The sequence below is a fragment of the Podarcis liolepis genome, assembly GCF_965112155.1.
Source record: "Podarcis liolepis genome assembly, chromosome: Z".
Classification (NCBI taxonomy): Eukaryota; Metazoa; Chordata; class Lepidosauria; order Squamata; family Lacertidae; genus Podarcis; species Podarcis liolepis.
This window is the reverse complement of record NC_139570.1, coordinates 35,258,296-35,271,287: the sequence shown is the minus strand read 5'-3', so window position 1 is coordinate 35,271,287 and position 12,992 is coordinate 35,258,296. Positions and strand designations below refer to the sequence as shown.

Genomic DNA, 12,992 nt, shown 5'->3' with positions numbered 1-12,992 from the left:
TCCAGCTTAGTATTGTCTACACTGACTATCAGCAGCTCTCAAGGGTTTTAGGTGGGATTCTCTCTCAGTCCTACCTAGAGATGCCAGGGACTGAACCTGGGACCTTCTGCAAGCAAAGCAGATATCCTATTGCTGAGCTAAAGCCCTTTCCCAAATGAACCCACTCTGGAGAGCTGCAGTGTGAACAACCCTGAGCTAGATGGCACAATGGTCTGATTCAGGATAAGGAACTTTCAATGTTTGTAACTGAAATCCCTTGCGGACCTCAAGGGGCGAATCAAGCTTATATTCTTCCCCCCCCCCCTAAACACACACCTTGTATTCAATCAGACATTACTGCTGATGATCAGAGCCAAGATAACTGACATTGCATTCTCCTACAGAGAAGTGGCCTCAGTCCCGAATCTGAACATATCCATTCCAATAGGCAAACTCTCTCTCCTAGTCATTATTGCCTGTTTCACTTGCTGGAGCAAGGAGGGCACATCACCATTATTACCCTAGCCCATGATCTCACTGTCCACACTGATTGGCAGTGAAACTGTGGAATTCCCTGCCGCAAGAGGCAGTGATGATGCAGTGGTTAGAGCACTGACTTCAATGGCTTTAAAAGAGGATTAGACAAATTTGTGGAGGATAAGACTATATATGACAGTGGCTGCAATATGCCCCTGTATACCAGTTGCTGGGACTCACAAGCAGACAGAAAGCTCTTGCTCTCATGTCCTGTTTCTGGGCTTCTCATAATGGGCACCTGTCCAGCCACTGTGAGAACAGGATGCTGGACTAGCTGGGCCCCCTCTAGCCTGATCCCTCAGCCCATTCCAATACCCTTATCATTCTAATATTCTTTTTCATACTTCATCAATCTGTCCCCCTCCTTTACAAGATGCAGTGATGATCACCAACTTGGATAGCTTTAAAAGAAGATTAACCAGACATGACTTCTATCCATGATGGCTGTGCAGGATTTCAAGTTGATGGGAATCATAAGTGAAGAGTGCGGTGTTGTGGACTTACTACCTGGTTGGCCACCATAAGAGCAGGATGCTGGATTAGATGGCCCATTGGCCTCATCCAGCATTGCAGGGCCTCTTCTGGTGCTCTAAAATTAGGAACTGGCTCCCTCAACCACCAGGATTTCTGGACAGGGCTGGCTCAAGTCTACAATGCCAGGATTTTCAGCATGAACTCATACACATAATTCTATTTCCACCACTGGTGTAAGGGTGATCTGAAAGGGGAAAACGATGCCTTTTGTCAGGTATCATAAGAATATTAGAAGAGCCTACTGGATCAGGTCAATGACCCACCTAGCCCAGCATCCTGTTCTCACAGTGGCCAACCAGATGCCCTAATGGGAAACCCACAAGCAGGATTCGAGCACAAGAGCACTTCCCTCCTGAGGTTTCCAGCTATTGATATCCAAAGCATTGCTGCCTCCAGTTGAAGAGGCAGAACATAGCCATAAAGGCTAGCAACCATCAATAGCCCTCTCCTCCATCAAACCAAGCTCACTCTCCCTCTCTCTGTTAGAATCATAAAAGCATAGAACTGTAGAGTTGGAAGAGACCTCAAGGGTCATCTAATCTAACCCCCTGCAATGCAGGAATCTCAGCCAAAGCATCCATGACAGGTGGCTATCCAGCCTCTACTTAAAAACCTCCAAGGAAGGAGAGTCCATCACATCCCAAGGAGTCTGTTCTGCTGTTGAACGGCTCTTACTGTCAGATAGTTCTTCCTGATGTTTAGTCATAATCTGCTTTCTTGCAACTTGAAGCCATTGGTTTGGGACCTACCCTCTGGAGCAGGAGAAAACAAGCTGGCTCCATCTTCCATGCAACAGCCCATTAGATATTGGAAGATGGCTATCATATCTCCTCTCAGCCTCTTCTTCACCAGGCTAAACATACCCAGCTCCTTCAACTGTTTCTCATAAGGTTTGGTTTCCTGACCCTTGATTAACTTGGCTTCAACCTCTCGACTCATTCCCTGACAATAAATTTCCATTTGACTGTCAATTGGAAAGAAAAAGAAAATAACAAAGATTAAGATAAATTAATCAATATATCTTTCCCTTGCTATCTCTAAGTCTTAAAAGCACGTAGGACTGGATTATTCTTCCAGGAGGGGTTTTAATTAACCTGAAATAAATCAATATTTATTCATTACTTGACAAGGAAGAGAGAAAGAGAAAGAGAGAGATTGTGCAGGGCGGTGGTGTTTTTTTAATCTGCGCGGCTTCGGGAGATAGATGCAGGAAGGAGCTGGCTTGAGCATGTTAGCAAAAGCTGGAAGGACAAAGGGAGCATTAGCCGAGTGATGGATTGACACACACATGCCTAGCGGGAAAGAGGGTTTCTGCAGCAGAGGCAGCCACGCCGCAGTGACCACGCTCATCACACTGGTGAATGGGGAGGCAGCAGAACCATGCACTTCCTCTGCCAGGGACACCTGATAATTGAGTTCCAGCAGTGTTTAGGAACACGAGAAGCTGGCTTGTGCTGAGTCACAGCATTGGTCCATTTAGCTCAGTGTTGTGTACACTGACTGGCAAAAGCAGATTTCCATAGTTTCAGGCAGGGGACTCTCCCAGCCCTACCTAGAAATGTCATTGGGGATTGAACCCAGGAACAAAGAAATCTTCCTTATACTGAATCAGAGATATTGGTCCATCAAACTCATTACTATCCATACCGACTGGGACTGAAGCCAGGAGATTCTGCATGCCAATCAGATACTCTGTTGCTGAGCTAAGATTCTAGTCCTTATAGAGTAAGGGCTGGATTCAATAGGAACATAGTAATCTGCTTTGCACTAGCAGATCTATGTGGTTGTCATGCTGACAGCTCTTGGCAGCCACCATAGCAGTGCCATCCAACTGTTCTCTCTCTCACTCAACTCTCTCCCCATTCACACAAAATGCGCCATCGCAGCTGAATGCAAGCACATTTCACACTTCTCTGCCCACCCACCAGCACCGCACTCCCGTCAGTAGCATTTACACTTCCTTCACAAGCAGGGCAAAAGTAAAAAATAAAAACCGGCAATGCTCAATTATCATAACTTAAGCTTCTAGCAGATGGTGAAAGAATGCAGGAATGTGGGGGCAAAGAACATGTAATGTGGAGGGCTGTAATGGTCAGTTTTGTTTTGTTTTGTTTTTTGTTTTGTTTTGTTTTGATGTAGTTTTGCTTGCATAAAGAGCTGGCTTTGAAAGAATTGAACTGGTGCGTGCTTTCTCCCTTCTGCGGTAAAAATAAATAAATCTGATGACACACTTTCAAAGAGAGCAGGGGCAGTTGACCGGCCTTCTTGATGCTGTTGGAATACCACCCTCCCCATCTGAGAATACTGGCTGGGCAGGGGGCTCAAGCTGATGAGAACTGGAGTCCTACAACATCTGGAGGGCCACATGTTCCAGAGCAGTGAATCAAGAAGAGGAAAAATCCTTTCTCATATGGGAATGCCTCTCCTAAATAGAAGCAGTCTTCCATCTCTTTCATTCATCCAACTCTTGAGAAGGTAATGCCTTCTCTTTGCATTGCAGAGGGTTGGACTAGAATACCCTTTAGGTCCCTTTCAACTCTACAATTCTATTATGCTATGATCAGCCGTGGGGAAGTTGATCTAAGAAGAGGCATTCTCCCTTCTCTCAGGAGGAATGCCTCTTCTATTTAGAGGCAACAGGTATGGCCTGTGGAGAGAAGGGGTGTGGCCTGCAGAGAGTCAGGTAGAGAGGAACTGAGGGCCACATCTAGAGCCTGGTCTGGTCTATTCCCATCCCTGATTTAAATCCTCATCAGAGTTTTGACTACCGTGTGTGCTTTCTCTTAGAATGCCAGTCTCCTACACCATGATCAGTCACAGACACTGGCGGAGGAAGAGGTGGGCGAGGGGAGCGCACCACCCCCGGTGGGGTTCCATCGCAGCTGCCACCCAGCCCATGGTGGGCGCCCCGCCCCCAGGACTTGCACCACGCCCCTGCGGGCAGCGTGCCCCACCCCCAGGACGTGCACCAGCCCCGCCCCTGGCGCCAGAGCATGAAGCTCCGCCACTGGTCACAGAAATTGTCGGTGCTGGAAAATAATCCTCATCCACTGACAGCCCTGCCTGTCATTCTCACTAAGGCTGTAAATCCATGTCTGGACTGTACTACTTTAAATGGGACACAGGTGGCACTGTGGGTTAAACCACAGAGCCTAGGATTTGCCGATCAGAAGGTCGGAGGTTCGAATCCCCGTGATGGGGTGAGCTCCCATTGCTCGGTCCCTGCTCCTGTCAACCTAGCAGTTCGAAAGCACATCAAAGTGCAAGTAGATAAATAAGTACCGCTCCGGCGGAATGGTAAATGGCGTTTCCATGTGCTGCTCTGGTTCGCCAGAAGCGGCTTAGTCATGCTGGCCACTTGACCTGGAAGCTGTACGGCGGCTCCCTTGGCCAATAAAGTGAGATGAGCGCCACAACCCCAGAGTCGGTCACGACTAGACCTAATGGTCAGGGGTCCCTTTACCTTTACTTTAAATGGCAGAGGTAGAGTGGGGGAGCAATCCCGTGAGTGGCGGCTGCTCCTTCCAGGTTAGGTCTCAACAATCAGCACAGGCAGGGCTATGAAGAAGGAGCAGCTCATCTTTAAAATTTCCCACAATGCATCAGAGTGAAGCTAAGCTGGGAGTGTTGTAGGAAATGGAAATGGTTTTTTGGTGGAACATCCAGTGAAGCCCAGATAAAGGATCAGCAGTGGGGCCTACCAGGGCTCGGGGTCCCTGGCAGTCGCCACAAGCTTCCAAGTGCTGGAGCCATCCCTGTTCATATCTCCCACTACGATCTTGCAGAAAAGCTCAACGAGGATCCGCAGCAAATTTCATAGCATATTTGCAAGATGTGGATTTTGCTGAACTGAAAACTTTGCATTTTCAGGCCCAGGCTTTTGGAAATGAATTGTGCAAAAGCTTCTCTGTTCAAAAGCAATCCACAGGTTTCCTGCATCTGTATCCTGGGGACACCAAGTAAGTCCAGCAGACCTTTATCAACTTCATGTCAGATGTTAGCTCCACATACACAAACACCCACCTCCACAAAACTTTGCAAACCCATAAAACAGGCTATTTCTCACCCAAAAAAACCTTTATAAATTCATAATTCTGAAACTGATTATTACTTGAGAACTGAGATCCTGGTGCTCTTAGCTTTCTTTCTTTTTAATGCTTTTTGGTTCAGTGATTTCCTGCCCCATCAAAATTCCAGCAATTCAAGTTAAACATTAAAAGTGCAAAAAATAAGTATGTAACTCATTCAAGTCTACATTTCGTTGAGTCTACACCTGGGCTTCAGTTACAGTCCACAGGTGCATGCTGCTCCATACAGCAACAACAAAATCCCTGCATGTCAGGATAACAGAACCAAGCATAGCCTTCTCCATTACTAGGTCTCTAGATGCAGGCTGCCTGCTTTTTGTATATTGCAATGGCTTCTCAATGTATTTAGAGGTTTTAAACTTTTTTTAAAAGCTTTAGATTATTTTAAATGGTTTCTAAACACTTTATATGTGTTTTAAATCTAATTTTAAATTGTGCTGTTTTAACATTTTGCTGCTTAATGCCTTGGGTCCCTTTTGGGAGGAAAGGCGAGGCACAAATTTAATAAATGAATAAATAAAAACCTAAAACTATATGCATACACACACAAAAACCCTATAAATATAAAAGCAGTTATTAAACAACAACGGTAAGTGTGTGCTGAATATGTGTTTGACACCAATGTTTATTTATTGCATTTCTATCCCAACTTTTTCCCTAAGGAGCTCAAGGTAGCATACATAGTTGTACTCTTCTTCATTTAATCCCTAGGAAATAGGCTAGATTCAGAGGTAGTGACAGGACCATGGTCACCCAATGAGCTTCATGACCACATGGAAGATTTGAACCCTGGGCTCTCCCAGGACCTGGTTCTCATTTAAACCCCGCAATAAGTCTGCCCAGTAGGTCAGGCTGAGAGGTAGCAACTGGCCCAGAATCACCTAGTGAGCTTCATGGTTGATTGGGGGATTTGAACCCTCGTCCTGGTCCTCATTTAATCCCCACAATAACCCTGTGAGGTAGGTCAGGCTGAAAGAGTGACTGTGACCCATACAGAAAGCTCCATTACCTGATTCAAACCCGTCTCCCAGACCCTAGTCCAGCACTCTAACCATTACACCACTACCAGCTCTCATATGTGTGCGTGTGAATGAGAGAGACAGGGTGACTCCTCCCACTTCCCACTCTGATCCCACCCACTCCCATTTGGGCCCCACCATCTCCTGGCATGAGGCCAGGGAGGTTGGCAGCTGTCAGGAGTGCAGTAAAATGCTTCCTTGCTCTCCACTAAACACCTCATTGGGAAATAGGCCAGAAATTTCTCGTCCCCACCCTCCCTCCTCGCCAGGCTTAAATATGAGATGCCGACTTTCAGAAATTTGTTCCCAAAGGGGATTTGCAGCTGGCTTCCTTCCAGCACTGATTTGTTGCTAGGCCAGTGTCACACGACAGCGAGGGGAAAGGCGGCGTTGACGGGGTGGAACCTATTGTGTGCAGGGAGCTGGAGAATAAAGAAATCCCTGACACTCCTGAGCTTATTAAAACAATGCCTACGTATCTTCAGCCCTGGCGCTGGCATCTGTGCCATCTGAATCAGAGGAGATGGTCTCTTCAAAGGCTAGCAACGTTTTAAAAATTTGCTTCAGCAGAGCAGGCGTGGAAGATCCACTCTCCCTTTCCACCACCCAGCTCACCCACCTATGCAGAATTTCTGCTCCCTCATGGACACCAGGCCGAGCTGTCAAGATACAAGGCTGGGTGGTCAAGACAAAAAACACAGAACTAAAAAAATAAAAATCTGCTCCAGATTCCTCACTGCTCTCCCAGCACCCAGGAAGCATGGGTGGAAGTGCTGCTTATTCTGAGACGGAAGGCATGACACCCATGCATTTCTAGAGTCAGTGGGCTATTAGGCAGCTGTGGCTTCCCCCAAAGGATCCTGGGAATTGTAGTTTGCTGTTACATGCCAAGAGTTGTTAGGAAACCCCCACTCTCCCCCTCACAGAACTACAACTCCCAGAGTGGGTTAGCAATCCTTCTTCTCAGGGAACTCTGGGAATTGTAGCTCTGTGGTGGGTAAAGTGTGAGCCTCCTAAGAACTCTTGGCCCCTAACAGCAAACTGTAGTTCCCAGGATTCTTTTGGGGAAGCCATGGGTGTTTAAAATGACATGGTTCTACTTTAAAGGTATGCTGCAGATGGTGCCTTAGTGGACTACATCCTGGTGTTGCTGCTGTTGATTTCTAAAGGTGAATGATAATAATTTGCAATAACTGGTATTCTGAGGCATCTTACCTCTGGCAGGGGAAGCAGGATGCTACAAAGCCTTCCAAAACCGAGTCCAGGGCTGGCAAATTTGAAAGTAAGTTCCCAGGTCTGCTGGAATCTTTTATTTTATTTTTAGGCTTGCTTCCTAAGAATGCAGCACCAGTCTCGCCACTCCCAACACCCTAACAAAAGGCCTTAGAGCAGACTCATCTCACTCACCCACCCCCAGGGACAGCAACAGAAAGTTACGCTAATTCGCAATTAAAATCTCTTCAGGTGCCATTAAATATTGAAGAAAAAGGACTCAGCAGGTTTTGGGAAATGGAACCAGCAGACAGAAGTCTCTGAGTCAAGATTGACAATGTATCATGATAACTGCAGGGAGTGGCCTTAAATCAAATCACACCACAGGATCCATCAAGCTCAATACTGTCTGCAGTGACAAGCAGGAAGCAGCTCTGCAGAGTTTCAGGCAGGAATTTCTCCCAGCTCTAAATGAAGTGGCCAATATTATCATTATTATTACCATACTGGGAGTGCTGAGTTCAGATTCTCCACCCCCAGTGCCAAAATGTCAGCACCACACTCCACCTGGCTTCCACCACACTTTTGATGCTGTTCCCTTTCCAGCTAGCCACTGCCACCTTTGATAACCTAAATTTCTGTCTTTGGGACTGAACCCACTTGTGATTCCCAGCAAATGCCATTCAGTGGCTGGCTGCCTCTAACAGAGGAAGCTGAATGATAAGTTATCCATAACCTCTGGTGGGAAGCTGGTTTGCTGGGAAAGCAAAACCAGTATAGTGGTACCTCAGGTTAAGAACTTAATTTGTTCTGGAGGTCCGTTCTTAACCTGAAGCTGTTCTTAACCTGAGGTACCACTTTAGCTAATGCGGCCTCCCGCTGCCGCCGCAAGATTTCGGTTCTCACCTGAAGCAAAGTTCTTAACCCAAGGTACTATTTCTGGGTTAGTGGAGTCTGCAACCTGAAGCGTCTGTAACCCGAGGTACCACTATATTTATTTTACACATTCCTTTCCAGGAGGTATACACCACTTTTCACCAAAGTGTGTTTTACAACAGTCAACAACAAACAAACCCTTCTATCGAAGTAATGTGGCGTTTAAAACACAGCATTGCAGCATAGCTCTTCTCCCCAAAGGTAGAGCATGCAGAAGGTCCAATGTTCAATCCCCAGCATCTCCTATTCAGGAGGATTGGTTTCTTAATTTATTTTTAGATGAAAGTAATCATTAGAAAAATCCATGGAGGAGAAGGCTATCCATTGCTACTAGCCACGATGGCCATGCTCTTCCTTCACAGTCAGAACAGGAATGCTTCTGCATACCAGTTGCTGGAAGCCACAGGAGGGGAGAGTCCTCTTGTGCTCAAGTCCTGCTAGAGGGTTTCCCTTTGGGGTATCTAGCTGGCCACTGTGAGAACAGTATGCTGGACCAGATGCACTCCATTTGGCCAGCAGGCTCTCCTTATGTTCTTAAGGGCCAGACTAAGTACAGGGCAGATTCTTATTTTCCCTCCAGGTCACTTTTGAAATTCTGGGCTAGCAGAGCGACCAACTGGCACCCCATGGGATTAGGCTCTGGGGGCCACTAGTTGTTGCCCACCACCCCCGGGCTGCGACAGACTGTCAATCCAATCCAGGACCAGCAACCTGCCATGCATTCTTTGGAAAGACGCTGGCTGCTCTCTGAGCCTTCTCGAAACGGTGCTGGCTTTTTAAGGGTTGTGCATTGCACCACTGTGCAGGGAAAACACATGAACCTGTGGCGTCCTCTTTGATTGCCTTTTTGGGTAAGCAATTCTGTGGACTGCAGCAGAGGCGGCAACAGAGGAAGGGGAGGGAGGGTGCGGAGTGAGCACACCTTTGCCTGGGTACGTGCTCTGGATTCAACAGTTTTGCCAAAGCTGGAGTCTCAGACTCAATCTGCACATTTCCAAGGCGAGGAAAGGAAGGAGGGGCAGAAACCCCACACTCCTTGAAACATGCCCCCAAATCTTCACTTAAAAACAGCTCCACCTTTTTTTGTGTGAAGAGAATCACCCCATTCAAAGCAAACTGATCACGCCAAATAGAGTAAGTCAGTGGCTCATTGAGCTAATAAAATCAGATTGCAAAGCATGTTAAAAAGGGGAGTTGAGATTCCTTTCAAAGGACTGATTAGGCCAGAGATCAGCAGAGGATGGAAAGAGAGCCTGTTAGGCATTGTCTAAAAAGTTCATTTGTACTACATTAAGAAGGGTTGTGTAGGGACAAAGCTGTCGTCTACCTAGGGCATTGGTCTTCAACCGGTGCTTCCAGATCCAAGGTGGGTCACAACAGGAGCACTACTGCTATGCAAATATAGGTTGAAAGATTTAGAAATGGGTCCCAGATGCATATTTGGGTTAAAAGAAGGCTCTGGATCTGGAAAGGTTAAGCATTGTTGATCTACCTGATGTTCAAGATCCTAAGAATGGCCAGCCAGACATCTCCGGGAAGCCTCCAAGCTGCTAGTCCCCACTGACTTTTATCGGTTTTTATCCTGCCTAATTCTCAGACATGACTCAAGGTGGCTAACAAATCCAGAGCTTCATATATACGGTATATGAAACAATCCGCATGCTGACTCACACCACAAGATCAAAATATTATAAAAAAAATAAAAACCCAACAAACAAACCCAGGGCATCAATAATAAAACATCAAACCAGAAAAATAAATCAATAACCCATTAATAGCCTTTTATAAACATTTTTTGATTTTTAACTAACTTTTTTTGTTTTTAAATAAATAGAAATACTAGATACAAGTACCCAGCATTACATCTAATAATGTTCATTCTATCCATTGACTTTAGACGTAAGCTTACACACTCCGTGCTCAAACATTTTATTTAACATAACCCCTTGACTGAGAATATTGAGTGGTTGGTATATTTTTGGTTGTTAACATAGTTAAAGAAAGGTGTCCGTGTTTGTTGGAGGGTGTTTCTATGCATATGCCTTTAATTGCCCTCCTCACACTTTGCTGTATTCCATATATTATTTCCCCATATGCTCAGGGATATTTCCATCTGGTTCTTCCATTGCTGGGCTATCGCTAATTGTTCTGCAGTCATTAAGAAGCTGTCCAGTTCTCTGTGGTGGAGAATGGAGCCCAAGTCTATGGCCAAAGATCATAGGGCTAAGGCAGGATTTGGAGAAAGGGGTTGGCTTATCATGGTGGCTATAATGGAGAATACTCTATTCCAAAAGTTTTTAAAATGGAGACATTCCCACAAAACATGAATAAATGACCCCAGTTCACAACAACTCTTCCAACATGAAAGGGAAAGGGAGGGATTAATTTTTGCAAGCCTGACTGGTATCCAGGGCCAGTGCAGACTGACCTTGAGCAAGGCCTCCTGTAAGCAAGCAGAGATGGTTTTACGGCAGCAAGGCAGAGGGGTGTCCAGCTACCCTCCCATTTGTGATCTTCAGTTGGCTGGCCTAATTCCCATAAAAAATTAAAGGCCTCTATCATCTCCTGTTTTATGACATTACAGATTGCTGTATATTAGGGAAGCAGCACCCATCAGGTCATATGCTGACTTGCTGTAGAAGGATTCAAACAAGGTAAGTGTGCATAAGCCCTCTCCCCTGCTCTCTAAACAAGGTGCAAAAGAATGAGCCTCAAACCAGGTACTGTAGTACAAATGCCTTTTAATTTAACTTGCAGTTTCTTTTTGGATATTGCTTTCCCTCTGTGAAGCAGGTCATGGATTATGTAAATGCCTACATCTTCCCAATACTTAAACAGTTGATATTTATCTGTGTGGCTGAAAGCTGGATGATCGAGGAGGAATGGGACCAGTGGTGAGGGTCAGGGCCCAGTGTTTCACTCCATGTTCTCCACACTATCAGTACTCATCTTGTAAATGGATGGTCTATTTTCCTTAACCTCCTGCATATACAAAGGTAAGAAAAGGTGACTTCTCATTGAAGGTGTGGAAGGGACCATCTCAAGTTGGACCCAAGGGTCTTCTGTTCTTACCCTGAGCAATGGGATCAAGGATTTGATTTGAAAAGCAGCACAACAGAACATTAAGTTAGGCATTTCCACTCCTCCTTTTGTTCAACGTCTACAAAGTTTTGTTGCTTATCCTAGATTTTTTGCCTCCCAGCACAAATGCATTGAGTTTCTTTTGCCCTCTCTTTAGATGAAGAGGAGGGATGAGAATAGGCAAACTTGAAGGGGGTGGGGAGAGTGTAAGCATTTAGGTAACAATGACATTTAGACCACAGCTATTTGCCTGAGCTAGCTAAGGCTAAGATATTTCCATTCCCTAAATTCTTTTTATACAGTCCCCTATAGCTTCTATGTCTCAATTGTCTTGTGTCTGCAGTAAGTACTGTATTTTTCGCTCTATAAGATGCACCAGACCACAAGACGCACCTAGTTTTTGGAGGAGGAAAAAAAGAAAAAAATATTCTGAATCTCAGAACCAGAACAGCAAGAGGGATCGCTGCGCAGTGAAAGCAGCAATCCCTCTTGCTGTTCTGGCTTCTGGGATAGCTGCGCAGCCTGCATTCGCTCCATAAGACGCACACACATTTCCCCTTACTTTTTAGGAGGGAAAAGGTGAGTCTTATAGAGCAAAAAATATGGTATTTAAATCCTCCATGTGCTATGGCAAATGGAGAGTTAACTAGCAACCAGTCTAAATTGATAGGAGGGAGCAGGGATTTACAATAGTTGATTTACAATCCTGCTACCCTGTGATACATTTCTAACTGCCACTTAAGTGGATTTTGCAGAATTAAGAGGGTGTCATCTGCAAACATATTCATTTTGTGTACCTCATTCTCTCTATAAAAGTGTCTTTGTGCAGTTGAATAGCTAATACCGCTATGATCAATGCAAACAGCAATGGCAGCAGAGTGTCGGGTGTCCCTTAAGAGCTCGATAGCCTGAGAGTCGAAGCCATTGATTGAAATGATTGGTTTTGATTTGGAGTATAATTGCTTAATGAGGTGCAAGGACTTAGATCCAAATTTCAATTCGGTTAGCAGGTGTATCAGGAACAATGAATCAGTTCTATCAAATGTCTTTTGGCATCAAGAGAGATTAATATGCCACCTCTCATCTCCCTATTCACCTCATGTATAACATTTAGTGCCCTTCTAATGAAACTTGTGATGCTTCTCTTCTGGCCAGCATGAACCCTGTTTGATCTGGAGATATGTACTGAGTTATAAACATATTTAGACGCTTGACCATTATTGATGTGAACAACTTTGTGTCTACATTAATGAGAACTATATGACTCAAAGTAGCATCAGTTTTGAAGAACACTATTTTTGTGATGCTCCCTCCCCTCTAGTTGTACAGTTTGGTCAGCCATGGGGCAAGCTCATTGCGAAATGCTTTATAAAACTCTCCTGTAAAATCGTCCAGTCCTGAGGACTTTCCGGATTTTAAATTCTTAATTACCCCTAGGACTTATTCCCAAGAAATTGATTGGTTTAGGTACTAATATTAGGTCTAGATGTAGTGTCTGCCAGGGGTCCACAAGGTCCCTTTCAGTTAATATTTCCACCTAGCATGGGTTGCAGATTTTGTTCACAGATCAGTGTCTACTTCGGTCCTTTGTGTCATTGCTGCAGCA

The 12,992-nt window shown here is 45.2% G+C and overlaps 1 protein-coding gene and 1 long non-coding RNA gene across 5 annotated transcripts in view; one reads left to right on the top strand and one right to left on the bottom strand.

Moving 5' to 3' along the window:
* The window catches only part of NCS1 (neuronal calcium sensor 1), a 61,669-nt gene that overhangs the window by 24,869 nt on the left and 23,808 nt on the right, over nucleotides 1-12,992 (bottom strand). The window lies entirely within an intron of this gene.
* Nucleotides 1,564-11,813, top strand: LOC310698384. 2 transcript variants are annotated; one of them, XR_014521483.1, is made up of 4 exons: nucleotides 1,564-3,525; nucleotides 4,921-5,009; nucleotides 7,327-7,439; nucleotides 10,890-11,813. It is a non-coding gene; the product is annotated as an uncharacterized lncRNA (long non-coding RNA). The 2 variants fall into 2 exon arrangements; XR_014521484.1 differs by lacking the exon at nucleotides 10,890-11,813 and having other exon boundaries at nucleotides 7,327-8,268.